This window comes from Melanotaenia boesemani, chromosome 21 (genome assembly GCF_017639745.1).
Source record: "Melanotaenia boesemani isolate fMelBoe1 chromosome 21, fMelBoe1.pri, whole genome shotgun sequence".
NCBI classification, from domain to species: Eukaryota; Metazoa; Chordata; class Actinopteri; order Atheriniformes; family Melanotaeniidae; genus Melanotaenia; species Melanotaenia boesemani.
Genome location: NC_055702.1, coordinates 27,748,988 through 27,771,434, shown reverse-complemented (window position 1 = coordinate 27,771,434; position 22,447 = coordinate 27,748,988). Strand labels below are relative to the sequence as shown.

At 39.1% G+C, this 22,447-nt stretch overlaps 1 long non-coding RNA gene across 1 annotated transcript; it reads left to right on the top strand.

The window, feature by feature from the left end:
• The first annotated feature begins 301 nt into the window (after positions 1-301).
• LOC121632002 lies at positions 302-21,402 on the top strand. The gene is made up of 3 exons (XR_006008847.1): positions 302-312; positions 12,870-12,875; positions 21,321-21,402. It is a non-coding gene; the product is annotated as an uncharacterized LOC121632002 (long non-coding RNA).
• Positions 21,403-22,447: the final 1,045 nt, after the last annotated feature.

Below are 22,447 nucleotides of genomic sequence, written 5' to 3'. Positions count from 1 at the left end.
AATGTTGCTTGTTGACCCCCTCTCTTTCCACCCCCAACCAGTCCAGCAGACGGCCGTCCTTCCTGGTTCTGGTTCTAATGGAGGTTTTCCTTCATGTTAAAAGGGACTTTTTTTCTCTCCACTAACCCATGTACTTGTAGACGTGTTGTATGTTCATAGAAGAGACGATCAGATAGAATCTGTTGGTTTACTTAGCTACAGAATTATTTTTATGAACTGATGTGAACACAGTTAAATAAATTTGATTTATTGGATTTTTTATTGGATTTGTTTTAATTGGATTGTAACTGGATAAAGAATTGGACTGCATCTGTAAAAGTGGCCTGATATAACTTTGTTGTGAATTGGAGCTTTACAAATAAAGCTGAATTGAAACTGAATTTTTAATGTAAAAATTAGACTTAGGACTCCATACAGAGGGAGTTATGGAGTAAAAGAAATTCTGCTGTCCATATACTGCTACTGAAATATTGTTTAAAAGTGTCCAGAATACGTACAGAGATATATTTGCATGTGCGTCTGTGTGTCTGGTGTCAGTCACTGTGAATATATTTCTATGTAACTCTCTTTCCACAGGGATTAACACTTCCTGTTCTTCAGCTTTATTCATTCCATTGCACCAGATCAGTTACAAGCAAACACATTCAAGGCCTAACAACCTTTGATCAGCACATCATGACTTCCACAGGTGAATTATGTGGATAAATATGTTCAGAATGTGTCACGTTATGCACTTTTATCATGTGCAGCCTAGCTACAGGGAAGCTTTTAATTGGCTTCCCAGAGACATGTAAACATCAGCTCACATATATAGCGAACGAACATCAGAGAGGAAAAAGCGGGGGTATGAAAAGGGGTGAATCGGAGCATGCCCTCTCTACGATGATATCAAAATGTATGATTTCCTGTCCTAATGCCGAGAGAGCTTCCTTGTTTCAGCACTGAGGAGGTAATTGAAATGATGGTAAGTGAAGACCTGAGGGCTACTCTTCCTCAAACCAGACAGTAAGATGAGCAGAAGCCTCTTGCCACATGAAATGTAAGCCAGCATGATATGTGCTGAGGGGATAAAGTTATTTCCAGGCTACTGAAAAGCTCTACTTTGACATAAAAATGGTGTGTGCCACAGATTGTGCCTGAGTAATAGCTGTGATTCTCTGTAAATAAATGGACCTCTGCGTTGATGGATGTGTGTGGACTAACTTGTTTGTTACTTCGTTGTCTGTTTGCAGTTTCCCCTCCTGAACCCTCCATGCTCCCTTGTGTTTCCTCTGGCTCTGTTCAACGTCCCTGCCTCATTTTTCATGTTTCACAATGCACTTTAAACTTCTGGTTGCTCATCTGCTTTTGTGGGTACAGAAAAACAACTGTTTGCTTTTAGCAAATCAAACTAACAAAGGAAACACAGCAAAGAGAGAAAATGAAATGCTGGCTCTTTGTTGTTTAGATCAGTCTGCAAATGAAATCCACCTTATACCACCATGGTTATTGTGTTCTTAGCAGTCAGTTGGCCTACGTTGTTTGGTAAAACAAAAGAAGGGTTTTGGATTGGAGTTTTTGCACATGAAATTATTTTAGGAGCATGTGCAGAAAATTTGGTCCATTTTCACAGGTGGTATTGTAATGGATATGTGTTCAGTCCAGTAGGAATGGGCCTTTCAAGTAAAAGTACTATACACTAGAATCGCTGAGTGTTCAGCTCACCTGCATCATCAGTCTCTTCAGTCTTGATGGTTTTCTTAAACTCAGGCTCAAAAAATTCCATTAAATTTCTAAAAACCACACTGATAGAAATACAGTATCTCTTTAGTTATCATCTTTGAGATGAGGTCTTCTGTTTGTTCTTCCCATCTATCTTTAGATTTACTTCATCTGGTGACGTAATTAGTTACTGACTGTTGATTTGTGGATGGACCGTCTGTTGGATGCTTTCCTCTATAAAGACTCCGTAGTCCTGGTCGAGTAATGACAAGCTAGCTGTACCTCTACCAGAGGATGAATCGGACCTAATTTTTGTTTATTTTCTTGAAGTGGTTCCTCACAGAAGTCTTTGGTGGATGTTGTCTTTAACTCTGCGCATTTCTTATATTTGTTCTCCATAAGCATCAAATCTCACAGCACCACACACTTTGTACTATAGCCTAGCAATGGTAAAGAGTTCTGTTAACCCCATTTTCCACCAAGCAGCAACCTCCACCAGTGAAATGTGAAGCCTGTGTGGAAGTGCAAAAAGTTGCAGTTCATCCGCTAGGGGCTCCAAAACAGCGTAAATCCCCATCGACTCCCATGTTAAAAGCCTGGCACAAAAATCCATTTTAGGATTAAAAGGTCAAGTTTACCTTCATGACAACTGTGAGGGGGTGAATTTTTTTTCTAACTCATCCGTTTGGATGTTATTTAATCTTGAAATTCGGCATAATTAGGGGTGTGTCCTTTTGATTGACAGGTATCTATTATCCGCAGCAAGAAGGGAGAGTGCAGCACAACCATGGTTTTTAGCCGGCTTAGCTTTAGCTTGCCTACCTCCGTTAGCTGGTTAGCTTCTGTTCAGAAACCTAAGTCCATTTTTTATATACAGTCTATGGTTTCCACGCGCAAAAATTGGGAAGGGTACTCTAATATCTGACCTGGCACGTCTTATTTTGTTGGGACCCTTCCATTGGGGTATCCGACCCAAAAGGGTAGAGTTTGACACACTGCAATCTGTTGATTGGTTGAAATAAAAGTCACTTCCTGTGCCACCTGGTATAAAATCAAAGCAGGAAAGGCTCTTTGTTTAGAGCAACTGATTTTCTTTTTCTTGATTAAATCTCTGTATAAAATGGCGTTACGAAGCACCAGCATAAGAAATAATGAGTTGGTTTGTAACTGAGTTGGTTTGTAACCAGTGTCTGAAATTAACTTTTTGACTCACCGGCCAAGTTGGCCGGTAGACGAAAAAATCCACTGGCCAAATTATTAAATTATTTTACACACACATGCCTCTACGCACATGTTATTTTCTATAATACCATGTTGTGTTGTATCCAAACTGAAAGTGAAAGTTACAGCAACATTAAACAACAAGAAAGAAAGAAAGAAATAAAGAAATAAAGAGAATTCTTTCTTCACAGATGTCGACATACATACATTATTGTCTGAAACTTTCTTTCTTTCTTTCTTTTTCTTTAGAAAAGATATAACACATTTGATCTATATCTGAATCTATATCCTGGCATTGGAATATGGTTGGACATGTAAGCACACAAGCAGACCACAGGGTTACTGGAACAATGCAGCCAATCCTTCAGCAGAGATCAGTGATGAACTGAAGGATCTGCTCTTATTCTTTACTGATTTTACTGGCTGTACAAAAAAGGGGCTGGGATAATTATAATACAACAAAACGGTGCTTTTTATGAGTGTTTTAGTTACACAAAACGCCATTTTTAACGAGCGTTAAAGTGCGACAAAATGGCACTTTTTACGCACGTTCATTGAACGCCACAAAAAAGCAGCGTTGAATAACCACCAAAAATGTCGTATTTTTCGACGTTTCCGAAGCTCTAAGAAACCTTTGAAACCTTTGAACCTTTGATAAGGTGAGATGCTGTTACTGCGCTCCTTGACAGGGGGTGCATTTCACGGCAGGGGTGCTTTTTTCGGCACAACACCGGCTCCTGCTAAAATTCTCCACATATTTACCTGCTTCATTAGCCTGAGCTAAATGGTAAACAGAACTGAAACAGTGCAGCACATTCTCATGTCACGCGCGAGTGTTTGTGTCAGTGCATGTTTGTGTACATGCACGTCGTTCATACATACAGATAGCAGAGGAACATTAAGAAGAAATCCACCAAAAGGAATAAAAGTTATATTGAAGGTTAGATGACATGGTTGGTTAGTTTGAGGCCTACATATGTATCTGCTTCTGCCTGCTCTGCCAATTTCTGCACAAATATCATACAGTGAATAGTAGTTAATGGTCAAACAGGTCAGTCTTACAGTTCTCAGACTTTTAACATGTTTTAAGCAACTTTGAATTGCATAATTTTTTGGGGAAAATGGATGGCTAAAACTTGTAGAAACACCAATAAAATGCAATATGTATGATTATTTTATTATAAAAACAAATACTGCTCCTGCTCATCTATCCCTCATGAAGATATGAATCAATAAGTTAAAAAACGTAGCTCTGTCTATCCCGGCTCATTTCAGCTCCCTACCTTTCATTTGCAAATGCAATATCCTCCTAATAGATTCCACCCCTACTGTGCATGTTGTATGTTTTAGATGATGCAAGTGTGAGCATCACTTTAGCCAAAAGAGAGCAGAGCTTTATGGCACTAAAAAGTATTTTTTTAGACAACCTTCTGTATTAAGGTAATGGAACAGAGGACTGAGGCTTGGTATTTTAGGGAAATGAGTGGATTAGTGTCATTTATAGATTGAAATTAAAGAAAAACTCAAAGAGGTGAGATAATTTGGGGGGGGGGGGTTTGGACAAAGTGAAAACAGCAGGTCAGATATATTTCATGGTTCTCCTACCCTCATCTAAACTTCATAGATAAAAGCACAGCAACTTTCATACCTTTCTAAACCACGTTTTTCTTTTTTCTGTCTCTCTTTTAATTTTAGATTGAGCAGACACCAGGCCCAAACCTCTACACTACATGGCTGCCTGCTGTGAGGAACAGTGGGATGTTACGGATGCCCCAGATCAGCTTTGTGTAGCTCCCTGCTTTCCTGAAAAGGTATGAAAATGAATTACGGCCCTGGGGAAGACATGGTAACTCTTCCTTTAGTTTTTTTTTTCTTTTGCTTTCTCACAGTGGGAGAGATTTTTTCCTAATAAATAGTCAGGGTTGAATATGTTAATATACTATAAAGTCAAAACTGTTCTCTTTTATCTTTTCCCACATACTTACCAGAATCCCATGCATCATGGTGTAAACTTAAAGAAAAACTAAACTAAAATTCCAGCTTCCTTGTGCTTAACTACATATTGCATGAACCAGAGCTTGAAATTTCTTTCAATGATAGACCAACTTTTCAAGAGAATTTTTTTTTTCTCTCCAAATATTATTTGCAATTTTACTCATTTTTTGTAAACATATTTACAAGAAAGCAAATAGGTCACAGCTTTAAAGTTAACATCCAGGAGCCCAGACCGCGATAAAATGCACCCACTTTAAACTTGTGGTGAGTAAACAGAAATACATTTAAGCCTCATTTATGCTCACTTGATGTACATAACGCTGTTAATCTGCCCACATATGCCACATGTGTCCTTTTTATTGCCATAATTGTTAGGCAATGTGTCCTCTAGAGCAGAGGTCCCCAAGCCTGGTCCTCAAGACCCACTATTCTGAAGGTGTTAGATGTCTTCCTGTTACAACACACCCGATTTAAATGAATGGCTCATTAGCAGACTTATGCAGAGCTTGTCAGAGAGCCAGTTAATTTGAATCAGGTGTGTTGCAGCAGGGAGACATATAAGACCTGCAGGATAGTGAGCCTTGAGTTCCAGCATCAATGTCAGACAACAGCAACCATGGCGATGGTGGAGGAGATTCTGATAATGTACATTATGAGACACAGAAAGACGCAATGCAGAAGATGGCAGTGATCTGAAAGATGGTGGCATGTCAGCTATAATAATAATAATAATAATGATAATAATAATAATAATATTATTTTTATTATTATTATTATTATTATTATTATTATTGTTATTGTTATTATTATTATTATTATTATTATTATTATTATTATTATTAATAAATATTATTATTATTATTATACATATTATTTATAGGCGCCTTTCAGGACACTCAAAATCACCATACAAAATATGATTATAATACAGGAAAGGAAATAAACCCCAAAACATATAAAACATGTAAGAACAGCAATGAAGGGCAACACGGGCTCATTCAGTCTCATAACTAAATGCATGTTTGTCTAAAGAGATGTGTTTTAGGCAGGATTTGAAGGAGGTGAGAAAAAATGACTGTTCAGGGGCAGAGAGTCCAAAGACGGGGGGCTGAAGACTCTCAACCATGGTGGCCAGGCGAGCAGGTGGAAGAGTAAGTTTGATGGAGGAGGAAGATCTTAGAGTCCGGCTGGGTATGTTAATGTGGAGGAGCTCGGTGAGATAAAGAGGGATGAGGTTGTTGATGGCCTGGAAGGCAAGAAGTTAGATTTTATGGATGATATGAGTTTAATTGGAAGCCAGTAGAGTTGCTGCAGGACGTGTGATATGACAGAAGGAGAAGGTTCTGGAAATAATGCGGACGGCAGAGTGTTGAACCAGCTGCAGTTTATAGAGAGACGTCTGGAAAACCAAAAAGAAGAGAGTTGCAGTAATCTAGACAGGATGTTACCAGGCAGTGGACCAGAATAGCAGTACTGCTGAGTTTGAGAGATGGAGGAAGACGGGACATGTGACGTAGGTGGAAGTAAGCTGAGCAAGTAGCGTTACTTAGATAGGGCTAAAAACGAGGATGACACCCAGACTCCTAACCTGGGGGAGGGGGAGTTGTCACATAGAGAAGTTGATTATCATAGAGAGGGAGGATATGCTGAAGTACCGCCCCCATGGTTACCATAGTTACTACTCCTTTTGCTACGCCTGGGCATCCATCTGCAAGCTCAAGGTGGACATAAACCTCCGTCCGTATGTAAATGTACATTTAACATAGAGCATAAATGAGGCTTTAGGATAATAATGAGATGCTGTCTTAGCCTTAGAGCAGTTTTCAGAGTGCAGATATTACGTTTTTAGACAGAACAAATAAGTGTGTCTGCTCCTGTGATTACACATTTTGGTGTTTTTATAGCACCAATGCTGGTGTGTTTGGTGTAAACAAACAGCTCTTTCACGCTGTCATGGTCTAGATTCTTTTTCTACATTCTTTTTAGGATCCAATCGATGTCGTCTAGGACATCCGGTGAATGATGTCAAATTAAAGTTAATTCATTTGTTGTTTTATCTTGTTGATTGCTAAGTCAGATTGACCCATTAACATACAAACATTCATACAGAACCTTTCAAGAACGTTACAACCCCAACTGAACTGAGTGGCCAATCGTACCGAGTCTAGCAGAATATTCTGAATGCTAAACTCATGAGAAAACTGGTATGACTGCTATTTATTTTTATCTAAATTCTCAGCATTTTCTTCTGGACAATTCCTGAACCCAACTCTGAGCTGAATACATTCTAAGTAACAGTGGTCAGCTTTGTGCCTCCTGTCCTTTAATGCACACGTTTAAAGGCTTGCAAATGAAGCGCAATCTCAGGGCGAGTGTGTCTGCTCTGAATGATAGCCTCACAAGCCGTTCAAACCATAAGATATTTCATAGGCATGGCATTTAGAAAATGTTTGATGTGGGTTTGCTTTCATTTTGCTTGAATTTATGACTCACATTTAAAATACACACACACACACACTCAAAAACACAAAACAGCTGAGCTGCCTGGTCTTCCTGCTGTTCCATCCCTGAGCTATCTCTGCTTCAGCCATTCATTCACTCTCCTGTCATATCATCTTGTGGTATCTGTGTTGTTTAGCCCAGCAAATAAAGACCTGCAAGATCCATGATTTCCATTTTCAGATGCACACACACAGAATCCAATATTACACACACACACACACACACACACACACACACACACACACACACACACACACACACACACACACACACACACACACACACACACACACACTTCTTACATGGATGGGAACCACCACCCATATTCCATTTCTCGGCCTGAATAAATTATTGTGGGCCTCTCCCAGTGCTTCGGTGTGACAGGGACAGATTGAGGCAGCCTCTGATAGCTGCAGTAGCTACTGTTATGGGAAATGGAGCTGCACATTTACATTTACTCATTCTATTACTTTGATTGATCTCCTTGCCCATCGGGAAGCTTTTTTATGGTTAGGGTGTCGTGCGTCTTTTGGAGTAATGCAGAAAAAGATTGAGGACAAGTATTAAAAATTGCTTAAAAGTGCAGAAATGTGTTGGCTCACACTGCAGACTTTGCAGATACTGACTAGTTAGTAAACCTTAGCACGTCAGGTTTTACATAGATGCTGAGCAAATGGAGCTGTTGGTTGATGCTGGAAATATGAAAAGGTACATTTTCACACTCTGGTAATCAGCAAGGCCTCATGACACATCCATTCCCTATAATGTGATAGGCTTCCTGTGACATATGATGTTTCCATGCTGCAGCAATAGGACGCAAAGCAGCATTGCTAACAGTATACACATTATTATTAATCAGTAATACAAAGTGCCTTCTGTAAGAGAAAAGTGTTAAGGAAAGTGAAACAATAGTGGTACAAATGTTTACTTTCTCCGGTAGAAGTGAGACCAAGAAAGTCCAAGGCTATACAAGTCTGATGCTTTTTAGCCACAAATCCCTCCCTTACAACATAGTCGTATGATCCTGATGGTTGAGAAACTGTTCATAGCATGAAGGAGGCAAAGTGTGCATAATTTTAACAACTTCTTGGGGCAATTTCTAAAAATGTAGTTTTCTGAACATGTGTGTACTTGGTAAAATCAATTCCCTTTGTTTCTTGATATGGACTATCAGAGCAGATGATCTATTACCAACTGCATGCGCTCCTCTTCTGTTGATCTCTTTTGTCATACTACATTTCTCTTCCTTCTGGAAAAATGTTCCAAGATGGATTCTTCAGAATCCATCATGTCTGGTGTACACATCAAAACCCGTTCTGTAACACCCGTCTCACTTTCTTCTCCACCATCAGGTCTGAGTTGTCCATCTGTTCTCAGTCTTAAGCCTGTCCATGTTTGTCACTTACAGCACAAACCTTGGTATAATTAACTCAGTGAGCTCCAACTCCAACAGGTGTTTTGTCAGTGGTACTGTCTTGCTTCAAAGGACTCGTGACATCTGTCTGTCATAACACAGCTACCATCTCAAGACTTCCTTTCACTTTTACTTGCAGATTAGTGACACAAAACCATCTGGAAAGCTGTCACTGAACAGTGTTTGGATGAAAGCTTGCACTTTCAAGTAAAACTTAATGGAAACGTATGTTTTAAGGTTCAGCATAAGGCGGGGGTGCTGTACAAGGTTAGCTATATCCTTTATATTAACACAAAGTGTGGAAAACTACTTGTGTTTGAAGAATTTAACAACCTAGAATATTTAGAGAGATAAAACGTCATCTTCAGAGTCTCTGAGCGCCAGTCAGCAGTTACCCAGGAACAGTAGTGTGTAACTCTGTGAAGTAAATTGTGATGGATAGATTGGATAGTGATCTACAAAAGTTTTCCAGGCATTTATATTCTGTGCAGGAGGGTTACAATGTAGCCACTAAATGTAGTATTTATTCAGACTCTATCTGGTAAATCCACAATGATCCATGATAACATTATTATTTATCACATTTCATCATAAAAACATCACCATCACTACTATGTTGCTAAGAGACCTCTATTTAGACCTGGACATGATGATATAGCCAAACAGCAAACTTTCAACATAACTGTGACCCAACTGGAGACAATTTGATTTAGCTGGACAAAGGATTGCTTTCCATCTTCTCCTTTTCTTCAAGGACTAACCATTTCCAAAGGACTGTGGTAACAAAAGACACAAACTGGACTAAAGCAGTTAGCATCAGCCTTAGCTTTAGCATAGCATGGCTAAGCATGGTCAGCATTACTGTAAATAGTTTACAGTTCATTGATGGTTTGCATTGATTTTCCTTTCAGTTGTTGTGTTGAAGGTTAGTTTTAGACAAGTTATGTTTAAGAATTACCCTCACATGCTAAACTAGCCCTCAAATTTCCAACACTCAAACGTCTTTATTTGTCTTCCCAACTGTTCTAGACACCATACATACAGTAGTTACTGTGTGCTGCTGTATCATGTGTTGTCCATTATGTATGCTAACATATGTGGCTACATAGACAAAGGACCACATGTTCATCAGTCACTTAGTAGTGGCAGCCATCTTGTGACTCCACTGTCTCCTTGGCAACCATGACCATCTTGTAACTTCACCAGCTACATAGTGCAATCCCCCCAATCAACGTAGGGAAAAGTGATTTCCAATCATCTTCAGATCATGACATTACTTTTCTTGGCATTGTATTTAGTGTCGTATTGCATACCATACTAAGAGCAGATCCTTAGTAGTGTGGCAGGACAGTGTTTCCCTCCAGGCCACTGTGGAGTGTTGGGCTTTTGATATTATGGGACACTGACAAAGCAGTAGTGCTGAGTATTTAAGCCCAGGTTTGGCGCATTTACTCTACTCTTCTCCCCCTGCCTTCGTGGTGGCGTGTCCGTGTGCTTTGGTCAGTGTGGCAGCTTTGGTCACACGTATCTGGAACTAGCATGGCGATCGCCTCTGTGGGAGAAGTGATTGTGGCGCGGGGCGCTCAGGTGCAGTACCGCCAAGGGAGAGCGTCATTTGGTTTCCCTCCGTCTCCTTTGGGATTCGCTCACCCTGCAATGGTGGGTGCTGGATATTGCAGACCTTCGGCTGGACTCATTAATCCCTGGCGGCCCTACTATTTTGGCTTACTACGATTATGTTTTAATTTTAAGAGACTTTCCACAAGCATTTAAATACTCTGGCTCTTGTTTGGGTTTCTGGTTTATTTACCGTATAGGTCAGGCCTACATGACCATCTGGACCTTTCTGGATTCCTTTGTTTTAGTGTACAACAAAGTCCTTTTATTTATTTAAATTACTTTGTGGGCACTTTTAACTGATTGGGTTTTATAAAGTTTGATATTATTTTAATAAAGATTTTTAACATTTATTTTGTATGCAGGTGCTGGGACCCGAGGCAGCCTTCCTTATCCTGGTGCTGGCTTCTCTACACGGATGCTGTCGACATGCAGAGCACGGGTGGTTTGGTCTGAGTTTCTCCTGTTTTGGTTTTATGCTGCTGCTGGTCCAAGCCCTGTACTTTTAGTTAAGTGTGGTTTCATTTAGTCTCCTTGATTTTAATTTTGTTCCTTTGTGCCCAAATAAAGTGTTTTAACCTTGAACTGTCTCTGCCCTATGGTGTGCAAACGAACCTGTGTTCCTAACTACATTATTGGAGGTTAGTGTTCCTGGAGATAGACCTTTCTCCAGGTGGCGTTGTCGAGCAACATTTCTTGTTGCTATTCACTGGCCACCTAGACCCATCACCAACTCCATAACGCCACAGTGGCTCTTGTAGCCCAGTGCTGTATGGGAAAAACACCACCAGGCCATCTACTTACTTAACAACAGTGACCTATGACAGAACCATTTCTAAATTAATTTAGTCGGGTTGACAAGTCATATATACAAACATTAAAACGAAAAGGCTAAAAGAATGCCACCCTGCCTGACTTACATTAAAAAGAACTGAAACACCCCATTTGATTTGTATAAGTTGATGAGCATACCTAAATGCCAAAATCCTGACTATATGCCTGGGGACCCCTTTTTGGGTCAGCTTGTGAAACAGTTTGTTATGGTTGATTCTATCAAATGTCTTGGAGGCATCTATGAAGCACAAAAACATAGCTAAGTTTTGACTTCTATACTTGTGTAGAATTTCTTTCAAAGCAAATATACACGTCTGTTCTATGTTTTTCTTTAAAAACCAAATTGATTGCTATTTGTGAAGATGTATGATTCTATTCTGTTCAATAAAATTCTCTCCAGCACTTTAGAGAGAGTACTGGCCAGGGCAAATGTTCTATAATTATCCTTGCTATTGATTTTACCAGTCTTGTCTTTAATAACAGGCACAAGCTGTACAGCTATTAGAGATTCAGGTAAGAGGCCATGTTTAAAAAAACAGAGAAACACAAGGTGAGGAGAGGGGCCACCGTATGACAGGTATACTTTAGGTCTTCAGCAGTAATGTGTTCAGCGCCACAAGTGAAATGAGAGAACAGCATATGCATGTTGGAGGTTGTTGCATGTGTGAGGTAGGAAACTGTTTAATTTCTGTGTTTTTTTTGTTTGTGTAATATGTTCTTTTATACCACTATGTTTTTGTATGAAAAGCAAGCATTGTGATAATACATATTTTGTACAGTGACTGTATAGAGATGTTTCAAGGCAATGGGGTGACTACTGTTTCTGTTTGTCCATTTTGGCGCCACTGTGTTGTACTGCCACATTTCTCTTTTCCTGTAATGGTGCGCCAAGTGTTTTGCACCAAGTTTTCACTTTGTGGCTTCTATAAATTTACCTCAGGCCTAATTTGATGCATTCTTTGTTTAGCCACAATTAAATTTTCCTAGAAATAAACACACAGAAAACTATATTTGGAGTGTTGTGCATCTTTTATCCCAGCTTCATTAATATTAAGGTATAATTATTAGCTCTGCAATTTCTTCCAGTGGTGCCTGTAGGTAATGTTTTACATTAATAATTTTATTGAGTATTAATAATTGTCTATAGAGATTTATTTATAATTGCTAATAACTAGATTTGCTCCCACCAAAGCCCAACACTTGGTCAGGCTGTTCTGAAAGACAGCACAAACACACTAATCATGGCCACACAAGAACACTTGCAAAGCACAGACCAATAAGATCTACCAAACCAGACAGAACCCCAACTAGAGATTGTGTAAAGACGTCTCAGAGACAGTCCAGACAGTCATAGTAGCAGGTTGTAAGATACAGGCAAGTACAGCACTCACCATACCAAAGTGACTGGAATAGTGTACAGAGAGATCTGTACCCAGTTTGGATGAAGTGCCAGAGTCAAACTGGAAGATACTGCCAGAGGTGATGAAAAATGGCAGAGCTAAGATCCTGTAGGATCAGTGGTGATGGATAACCAACCGGACACTGTGCTAGTCAACAAGCTACAGAAATAGGGAACTAGTGATAGCTGTAAGTGACAGCAACATCAAGAATGAAGGCGTTTGAGAAGCTGGAAAAACACCAAGGCCTGAAGAAATTGAAAAGATGTGGGAATGAAGGTTACAGTGGTGCCAGTGGTAATCAGAGCAGTCAAGGCTGTGACTTCTATATCAGGAGAGTAGCTCCAACAGATCAGATCCCAGAAACACCTTTAGGGATCTAGCACAGTCCTTCAGCACTGAGCTTATTTATAAAAATACGGTATTTAGTTCAATTTATTTCTGGTCCTTGTGTCACACCAGCATCTCAGTTACAGCTACACCTTGCTCCTCAATTATAATTTTCTCCCACAGTTCCAGTTGCTTGTTTTCAGAGTTTAGACTTAGTATTTTTTATGTTTTAGAGGTCTGCACATCAGCCTGACTCAGGTTTGTGAGCCTGAATTCGGTCCTTTTCAACCACACTGTAACAACTTCATGTTCAGTTGTGAATGACATTTAAGCTTTATGAAATTTGCATTGGTTTTTATTTACAATTTAAACAGCATCCTAATAAAAAACGGTGGGTTCATATATAACCAAAGAGCTGTCTGCATGCTTTATTCCTATTTATCTGTCTGAAAGAAGCTGCTATGCATTTGAACCCTTTATCTTCCATTAGTAAAATTCTCCTTCTCACAAAGAGATCTGAACTTCCACGTCTTCTCTCTGACCTTTGGTCTCTGTTTTTTTGCTTTTTTTTTTTTTTTTTTTTTTTTTTTGCATTAGAGTGATTTTTTTTTCTTATATCTGGTGCAGAAGATAATGTCCTCTTGTGCCCTTATGTGCTCTTTCTTTATGTTGCAAAGTTGTTAAACAGGAACAGCAGTTCTCCATGCAGAGCACTTATTCAAAATTAAATCGTATAAACAGCATGCTTTTGAAATAGATGTAACCCATCTAGATGGCACAGAAATATTTCCAATAGGAGCAAGCGCTGACTACAGCTTCAAAAGAAAAAAATCAAAGAGATAAAATCAAAGACAAATGATAAACCGGTGAAGCCTTGGACAGGAAGCACTTGATAGATATTTTGCAAACATCCCCTTTGCAGGCAGAGATCCACTCAAGGCTACGTTATTCTCATTACTTTTGAGCACTCTTGTATAACCCATTAAAAGTTACTTTGCAAATGTATACAGATGAAAGAAAAGTGTTGTTTTTGTGCCAATGCCAAGGTAGCAGGTGCACAAACATGGCCGCTCATGCATGAATGCTTATGTCAGAACAAAAAGAAAAAAAACTCTTTTATGTTAATTCATCATGCAAAAATGTAGCCATACTCTTTCTTTTTTTTCCCAGTGCTCTCAAAGTGTGATTAATCATAGTTTTAAAACTCCATTAGCGTTAATAACAGATGGAAGTAATGGCTCCACTTGTCCTTCAGGTCAACATGATTCAGAGACAGTTGGTTTCTGATAACTATGCATACATTCTCTGAGATTCAGCTCAGATGAACTTTGCACAGACAACTTTTTGTTTTTGTTTTCAGACGGTCCATTCTACCAAGGGTGGCCGAGAAAATGAAGGCAACTTCAGGTAAAGTACAAAATCCATTCAACGTTATTCAAGGGTGTTAATAATGATAAATAAACCACTTTTCCAAAAAAAGGATCATTTTGTAAAATTTAAGGGATGACAAAATACCAGGATTTATAATGCATTTTTTAAAATTAAATAAATCAGTGGACCGATGGACGGAAGCAAAACAGCACAAGTAGAAAATTTCCAATGAAAAAATATAATTTCTTTCTTTTGAAAAATATTTGCTCATCATTCATTTTCTACCCTCTGGAAACCTTGCAGGACTGAGAAGATGGTTTGTTTTAAGCAAACCATCCGTCTATCCATCCATCCAATCTATCTATCCATCCATCCGTCCATCCATCTGTCCGTTTGTCCATCCATCCATCCATCCATCCATCCATCCAACCACCCACCCTCCAACCCTTCTCCACATATTTATCAGCTGGTAAATAAGTGAATATGTTTTTTTTTTTTTCGTATTAATCTGGCTGGTCTTCCTCTTTTAAATCAGTTTTAGATTACGGTGATTGTTTTGGACATGCATGCCTTGTCTTAGAGTCTACGTGCTTTGGATACAGAGTATTACAGGGATTTAATGTCTTACTCGGCACTGTTTATTGTACAACATGTTGGATGGTCCTGTTTGTCCATACAAAGTCTAAGATGGTGGCATATTCTGATTTATCAAGCTGTTCTTGTCCTGCTTGCTCCCACTCCTCAGCCTTCTTCCATCTGAAGAGTTCAGGGCCTGATGTCAGTCTTCGTTCACAGCTTTTTTTTTTTATTTTCAATCCTGAGGGTGCCGACTGAGATGTGAAAAAAAGTTTCACGTATGCTGCTCCCTGCCTGGAAGAAAACAGCAAAAAGACTTGAAACTTCATGACCTGGTTTTATTGGATGCCTTTAAGAAAACACTGGATAGTTTGGAGGCAGTTACATCTGTGAGCAGATGCTCTGATTGGTCTGAAGATTTGAATTTGTGTTTTTTAACTGTGTTGCTGCTGTCTTGGCCAGGACAGTCTTAAAATAGACTTGTGATGTTTTAATGGGCCTGTTTTGTTTTAGCAGCCTTTAGCAAATATAACCTCCGTACTGTAGTTTCACCTGTCACTGCTAACCAGACCCAGCATGCAACCAGAACTGGAGGCTGCAGGTCTCTTAGCCACAGCCAGTAGTAAGGAGGCACAGCTCCAAAAGCTTCTCATTGTGCTTTGAAAGCTAAAAAGACTCAATCTTCTTGTACACAAAACCATAGTGTTATGAAGGACCCCACTGAGACAGATCAGAGGTTAACAAGGATTTATTCAAGCACTGGAGTTCAGCCAGAGGAGTCGAGACCGGAATAGGGTTAATAGGAAAGTCCATCTATGTGGAAACGAGGTCTGACGAGGACTGAGTGGGGAGCTGGAGTATTTGAAGCCTGGTGAGTAGACTGATTACAGGTGTGACTGGTTAGTATTCCGGAGATTGGCTGCGATGATGCCTGGCAGGAGCGGGTGTGTCCGTTGCGGAGCCAGCCGCGGGTCTAACACAGAGTAATGGCTGGAGGCACAATTTAGAATATAAAAATGAATTTTCATTTTAAAATGACATCGTAACTTTATTGCACTGTAATCGTTGTTAAATCACTTCATTTTATTTTACAATGCAGGATTATTGGAAATAAATATTTACTGAAGTAAAAATTCTATAAACAGAGAAAAAAGTGATTTCTGAAGAAAGTTTCATTTGCTCTGCCTGAGCTCAGCGTGAGATTCCTGAATCAAAGTGTGGAAAGGAGGCTAGACTGAGTTCATAAGGAGAAATCTTTGATTTCTATGTATGAGATAAAATAAAGCTGCAAAAGTCTGATTATTTGAGCTTTATGAGATTTTTATCAGATTTCTTTTGAAACTTAAAACAATTTCAACCTTTCAGAGTCTTTCACTGTTGGAACAAAGGAGGAGAAAATGGAGAAATAACCCATTGACTCAGTTTGGGTTCACACAGATCTCACTTTTTCTAGGAGAAATTAATTTTTAAATTTTCTAATTTTCCTTTCCTCTGGGCTCTTACTTGCTGAATTAGACTGTTGTAATATGTAAAGAATGTAGTTTGGTATTAATAAGCTGTAAGGGTGTACCTCCTGGAAAAAGAAGATCTGGAGGAAAAGCTCCAAACTTACAGCATCATTCCATGTTAATAATGCCTCGGAAGATACGCAGGTCATGTAAATCATTATAACCTTGCACCATCACTGATGCCTGCTTTTAAACTGTATGCCGACACATGTAAACACTTTAATTCATGTCATTAGTTTAAACTTCACTGACAAAACTTTTGTTCAGTTTGATCACAAGGTGGCTTTTATGTCATGAAAAGTAAATTCAACCATCAATTCTCTGTCTGAGCATTTCTGTTTTATTTATTATTTATTGTTTAGCAATTAATTTTCTCTCATTTCTAATTCTCACATTTATTTCCCTTCAGGGATTAATAAAGTTTTTTTTTTTTTTGCTGTAAATCCACAGAGCACATCTATTATTCATCTCTGATGTTATGCTATGTTTTGATTTCATCATGAGCAACTATGTGTGTGTAAATTGGTGTTTTATCCTCTCTGCACTGATTAAGCAATTTGATGGATCTTTGCACTAAACTCTCCTGAAGAGGAGCGATACGTACAACACAGATCAAGTTGCCGAGCTTATTAGGAACGTGTAAAGAAAACACTTCCAGTCTGTTTCAATATTGCAGGACACAAAGTTAAATCTGGATTTGATCCAAATGAAAAGGCTTCACCACCTTTTATTAGAGACTAAGAAAACCTTGCTGAATGTGGGTGTAAACAGCTGTTACTCAAACGTAAGCCATCAGTATGACTGGTGGCTGTTGAGACATAAGTTTTCCCACTCAGTGAATGTCTGAGGCAGCAGGGAGCAGGCAGGTTCTCTGAATCCAAGCAGCCAGTCAAACAACTAAATGATCACTTCCACCTCTTCCTGAAGTGCTCTTAAATCCAGTTGTGGTTATGCACCTCTATTGAGGACATAACTGCTGATCAGCTCATAACTCGTGTCTAAAACCCACGAGGAGCTCTTTTTGAAACAGGAAGATAATAGAAAACTCTGATTTGGTATGACTGATTCTGTAGCAAACTCTTCCCCAGTTCCAGCTGTGCAGCTGCTGTGAACCAAATATTGGTCTTCAAGTCTTACATCCACTGAACCATTCGAGTCTGTGTTTTTCATATTGTGCACCACTGGCTCATGAATACATAACCATAAATAGGAACAATCTGCTAGTATAGTGCAGGTAACCTGCTGTGCTGGGGATACATTAGCTTTTACTCTCTGCAGGTTACAATGTGTTAACACCTTTAGATGTGTGCTCTGTTACAAGTGATGTTAAGGAGCTCTGCTTATCACTACATTAAGACATCAAGTGTAAGCTATTCTGATTCATCCTATAGATTTGTACTTTCAAACTTAACCTGTGTATACAACGTAAAAACCAAGGATGAGTCACGTAGATTTAGATCTTTGAGTTGAATAAAAGCCTGAAGAAACTGAAGAGGAAATGCAAGCTCTTGTATTACAGTGCATAGTAGTCTTATGTGAGAAAACATCTCTATCCATCCAAGCTGACTCCAGAAAAACATACAATAGAGCAATCCTAAAAGAAACCATTAACCCTTTAAGCCTAGGGTTTTTGGAGGTGTAGTTTGCCTGAACAGACCTACCCAAATTAAATCAACAATAACTGTAATTATTGGGTCAATATACATAAGCGTGGTCTCAGTGGATAGGTAACACCCTATGGAATATAAATCCAGTGTCAGAAACATTGTGAATGTTAATATGCCTGTGCAAATTGTAATAAACCATAGGTAGAAAAAAAATATCCTCGGCAAATTTTTCTTTGTTTTTTTGTACACAGATGAAAACATCATGACAGAAATCATTCTGTGCATAAAGATACCACTGTATGGATTCAGCAACTCCTTGACTACAACTGTACAAAGTTTCATGAGAATAGAATGAAGCTCATAGCTTTCATGCAGGTTTTAGTGTGGACAGGACCAGGCGGACTTTCCATTTGGCCACTTGGATACCCAAACTGTGCCAAATTGTGCTGTGTCTGTATTTCCTCCAGAACTTCCAACACGGTGTATTTGGTTCTTTGTAATTTCTTTGACATGTTCATGGCTTTTATCCTTCGTTCTAAATGGATAAAAAGTCAAAATGAAGCAAAGAAATGAACGCTGTTCAATATTCGCTCTTTCCGGTGCGCCCACGTGCGTAACCGCAGCAAAATGGCAATGATGCTCCTTTGTTTACGCGCAAGTATCTTTTCTCTCCTCCTACTTAAACTGTGACTCTGAAAGAGCCCTGAACAAGAATTCCAATGCAACCTGACTTTTTTGGTTTTATGTACAAATGGCAAATAAAGAACTTTGAAGTATTTATACCTGACAGATAAAGTGTCATTCAAGGGTAAGATATCGTCGGAAAGCTTGTGAGATGTAGAATTTGACCAAACTTTATTTACACTGCCAAGACCCACAACAAGACAACAAAATGGCTGTGAATGGGAGCACATGACATGTTAGCGCATGGCACAGTTTCACCATTGTGGATTACTACGCTGTGAGTTTTGGTCGAAGAACAGTGTGGATAGACTGAAAATGACCACAAAAAGGTAAGGAAATAAAAAATATCGCTGTTTGTGAGAATAACTTTGGGGTTTGGTGTATTTGGTGATAAACATGCTGTCTGATAAGGCTGCTGTGATATGCGACGGTTAGCTTTGTGTTTGTTTTGAGACTGACGTGAGGGGCTTGGCGAATATCTTTTTATGCTTGGTATCTTATGAAAGTGCAGCTTTTCTAGTTTCATTTGACACCCAATATGTTGGGGTGGAGTGAACGGATCACGTGTTGTGTTGTTTTGTTTCGGGTGTTACTGGTTATGGTGGTGCTGTTGTTTGTGGCATACGTATTTTAAAGTTGTTATTAAACAAATTCTTTGTTGACCAAATGCACTTGGAGAGTTGATTTAGTGGCATTAGGTATTCTTCTTTAAGACACATTATAAATAAAATATCCTCACATCACTAAAGTAACTTTTTTACACACATGAACTTGTGTTTACACCCGTTGGACCCACCGGTGGGTCTGTCGGGCTTAACAGGTTAAAATACCATCCTTAATGACTACAAAGACTCTTTTGCCAACATTTACAGACTTAAGCTACACTCACTAGTCACTTTTTCAGGTCCAACTTCTAGTACTACAGCTTGAACCCCCTTTTCCCTTCAGAACCACCTTCATTCTTGGTCTGATAGATGAAGCAGGTGGTGGAAACCTTCCTCAGAGGTTTTCTCCATATTAACATGACAGAATCACACAGTTGCTGCAGGTTTGTCGGCTGCATCCATGATGAGAATCTCCCGTTCCACCACATCCCAAAGCTGCTCTACTGGACTGAGATCTGGTGGCTGTGGAGGCCGTTGGAGTCCAGTGAACTCATCGTCATGTTCTAGAAAGCAGGTGGAGATGATCTGAGCTTTGTGACATGGTGCATTATCCTGCTGGAAGTAGCATCAGAAGATGCTCCACTGTGGTCATAAAGGGATGGACATGGTCAGCAACAATACTCAGGTAGGCTATGGCTCCAAGCCATTTTTTAATGTTTTATACCTGTTTTATGCATGCAGAAGCTGAACCTTTTTAATCCCAGTCAACATCCAAACATTATCTTAAGTTTTGGCTTTCAGGTGAAAAAATATTGGCATTGAAATCAACACACAACAGAAACATTTTATTTATTTACATGTTTTGTTCCAGCAGTTTTTTTTTTTTTTTTTCCTATTTACAGTTTTTTATGCTACTATTTACCTACCTGCTATCCTCACAAAGCAAAGCCAGCAGGTTTTGGTGCCACCGAGCATCCGTACTGCTGCACACAGTGTGACTCCCGTCCTGTCTAGAGATTCACAACCAGATTAACTTTCCCTTGTATTTCATTTTTCAAAGGAACAGACAGGTGTTGTTTTTGGCAGGCATCTCAGTTTTAGTCTTAGTTTTAGTCTTCAGAATGAAAATGTTTATTAGTTTTAGTCACGTTTTAGTCATTTCTAAGTTTGATAGTTTTAGTCTTAGTCACATAAAAAAGTATTAGTCTTTCAACAAATTAATTTAGGTCAATAATACGTATTAAAAAGTTGAATCAAGGTTGACAGGTTATAACAAGTAATTCATAAAACAAGTTAACCTTAATGCTTTTGTATAATAACCAGATCATTTACCAGATTGATGGCTTTAGCCGAGACTTTCCCATCAACAGGGATGTAATGCTGCTGTGCTATACTTAACTGCTGTTGGGCAGAAACCTTTTATTTCTATATTTCACCTTTTTTCATAATGTTCTTCTTCATCATACAAAAATGTCACACAAGAAAATAGCAGATCTATAAGTTCAACATATAGCAACACATTGTGAGCTTGTTTTTTGGCTATTTTCATCAATAATTACCAAATTAAAAGGAATGGTTTTAGACTTAGAAGGTTTCCAACCTTTATTTTATTTTTCTTCCTTTATTTAACCAGGTAAAAAATGTTTGAGAACCAGTTCTCATTTGCAAACATGACCTGGCCAAGAGGCCCCAGCAGGAATAAATAAAGTACATACATACAAACATAAACTGTGCATACACAAGAACCACAATACAACAATACAAAAAATACACCTAACAACGCAGAGCAAGTACAAATATATAAAAATGAAAGGGGGAAGGGAGTGGGTCTCAGCATATGGGACAGATCTATATGAAAGAAAAAGTAGTGGACAAATTTGTTTGTATTTAAGTGAGAGTCAGCATCGTCAGCAGGAACAAGTGTCGACAATAATCTGTTGAAGTCTCTGTCTAAACAGAGAAACAGATATCAGAGATGGAAGTTTAAGAGTGTTCTGCAGTGTGTTCCAGTCATTTGCAGCGGTAAAGTGGAAGGCGTTACGGCCAAAAACATTGGAAGTTTTGGGAGTAATGAGCTTAATAAATCCGGTTGACCTGGTGTGATGAGTGCTGTGAGCGAAGTGGAGAAGAGATGACAGATAGAAAGGTGTCTTGTATATGACTGACTTGTAAATAAAAAGAAACCAATGATGGAGTCGCCGGGTGTGAAGGGAGGGCCAGCCCACCAATTTATAGAGATCAACAGTGGATACTTTATGATCTACTTAGGGTGATGCTTTGCACAGATAAAGTTCTAACTGTGGAATCAATTAGTCCAAAATAGCAAAGAGCAACAACATCCTGACTTTGGTAACTGTGGCTTTATTTCTGAGAATTTTCTGAAGTGTAATACTCCACCCTGAACATACACATGTCCAAAATATGAGCAAAGGATGAGGAACACATGCTCAACTTGACCTGGTCTGCTAGTGAAATTATGATGGATTATACTTAAAATATGTCCATATATCTTTCATCGCTTCCACCAAAACCCCTTCATCGATGCTGCCGCCATAATTCATCTATTAATGAATAAACTGCTTGTCTGAGTGTGGTCAAAATAGAGGTCTCTTAGCAACATAGCCGTGATAGAAAAGAAATGTTCTTACAAAAGTGTAATAAATGATGGTGTTAACATTGATCATTCATTGTGGATTAACCATATACAGTCTCTGAATAAACACTACAATTTACCCCACGGAGTTACACACTGCCATTTCTGAGAAATTGTTGACAATATAAAGGATAGTGCTTGGAGTGGCCATCAATCTAACATATACTGAAGGGTTAAATCATGCTCAGTTGGTACTTTGGAGAGCCAAAATGGCAAATACCCCTACAATTCTGCGTGTGGTGATGTCTGTGCACATTTCATATACTCAGGTAGGCTGTGCTGGTTAAACCAGGCCACGTTGGTACTAAGGGGACCAAAGTGGGCCAAGAAAATCTCCCCCCACCATTACACCACCAGCAGCCTGAAGCATTGATCCAAGGCAGGATGGATCCATGTTTTCATGATGTTTCCAGCAGATTCTGAGCCGAGCAT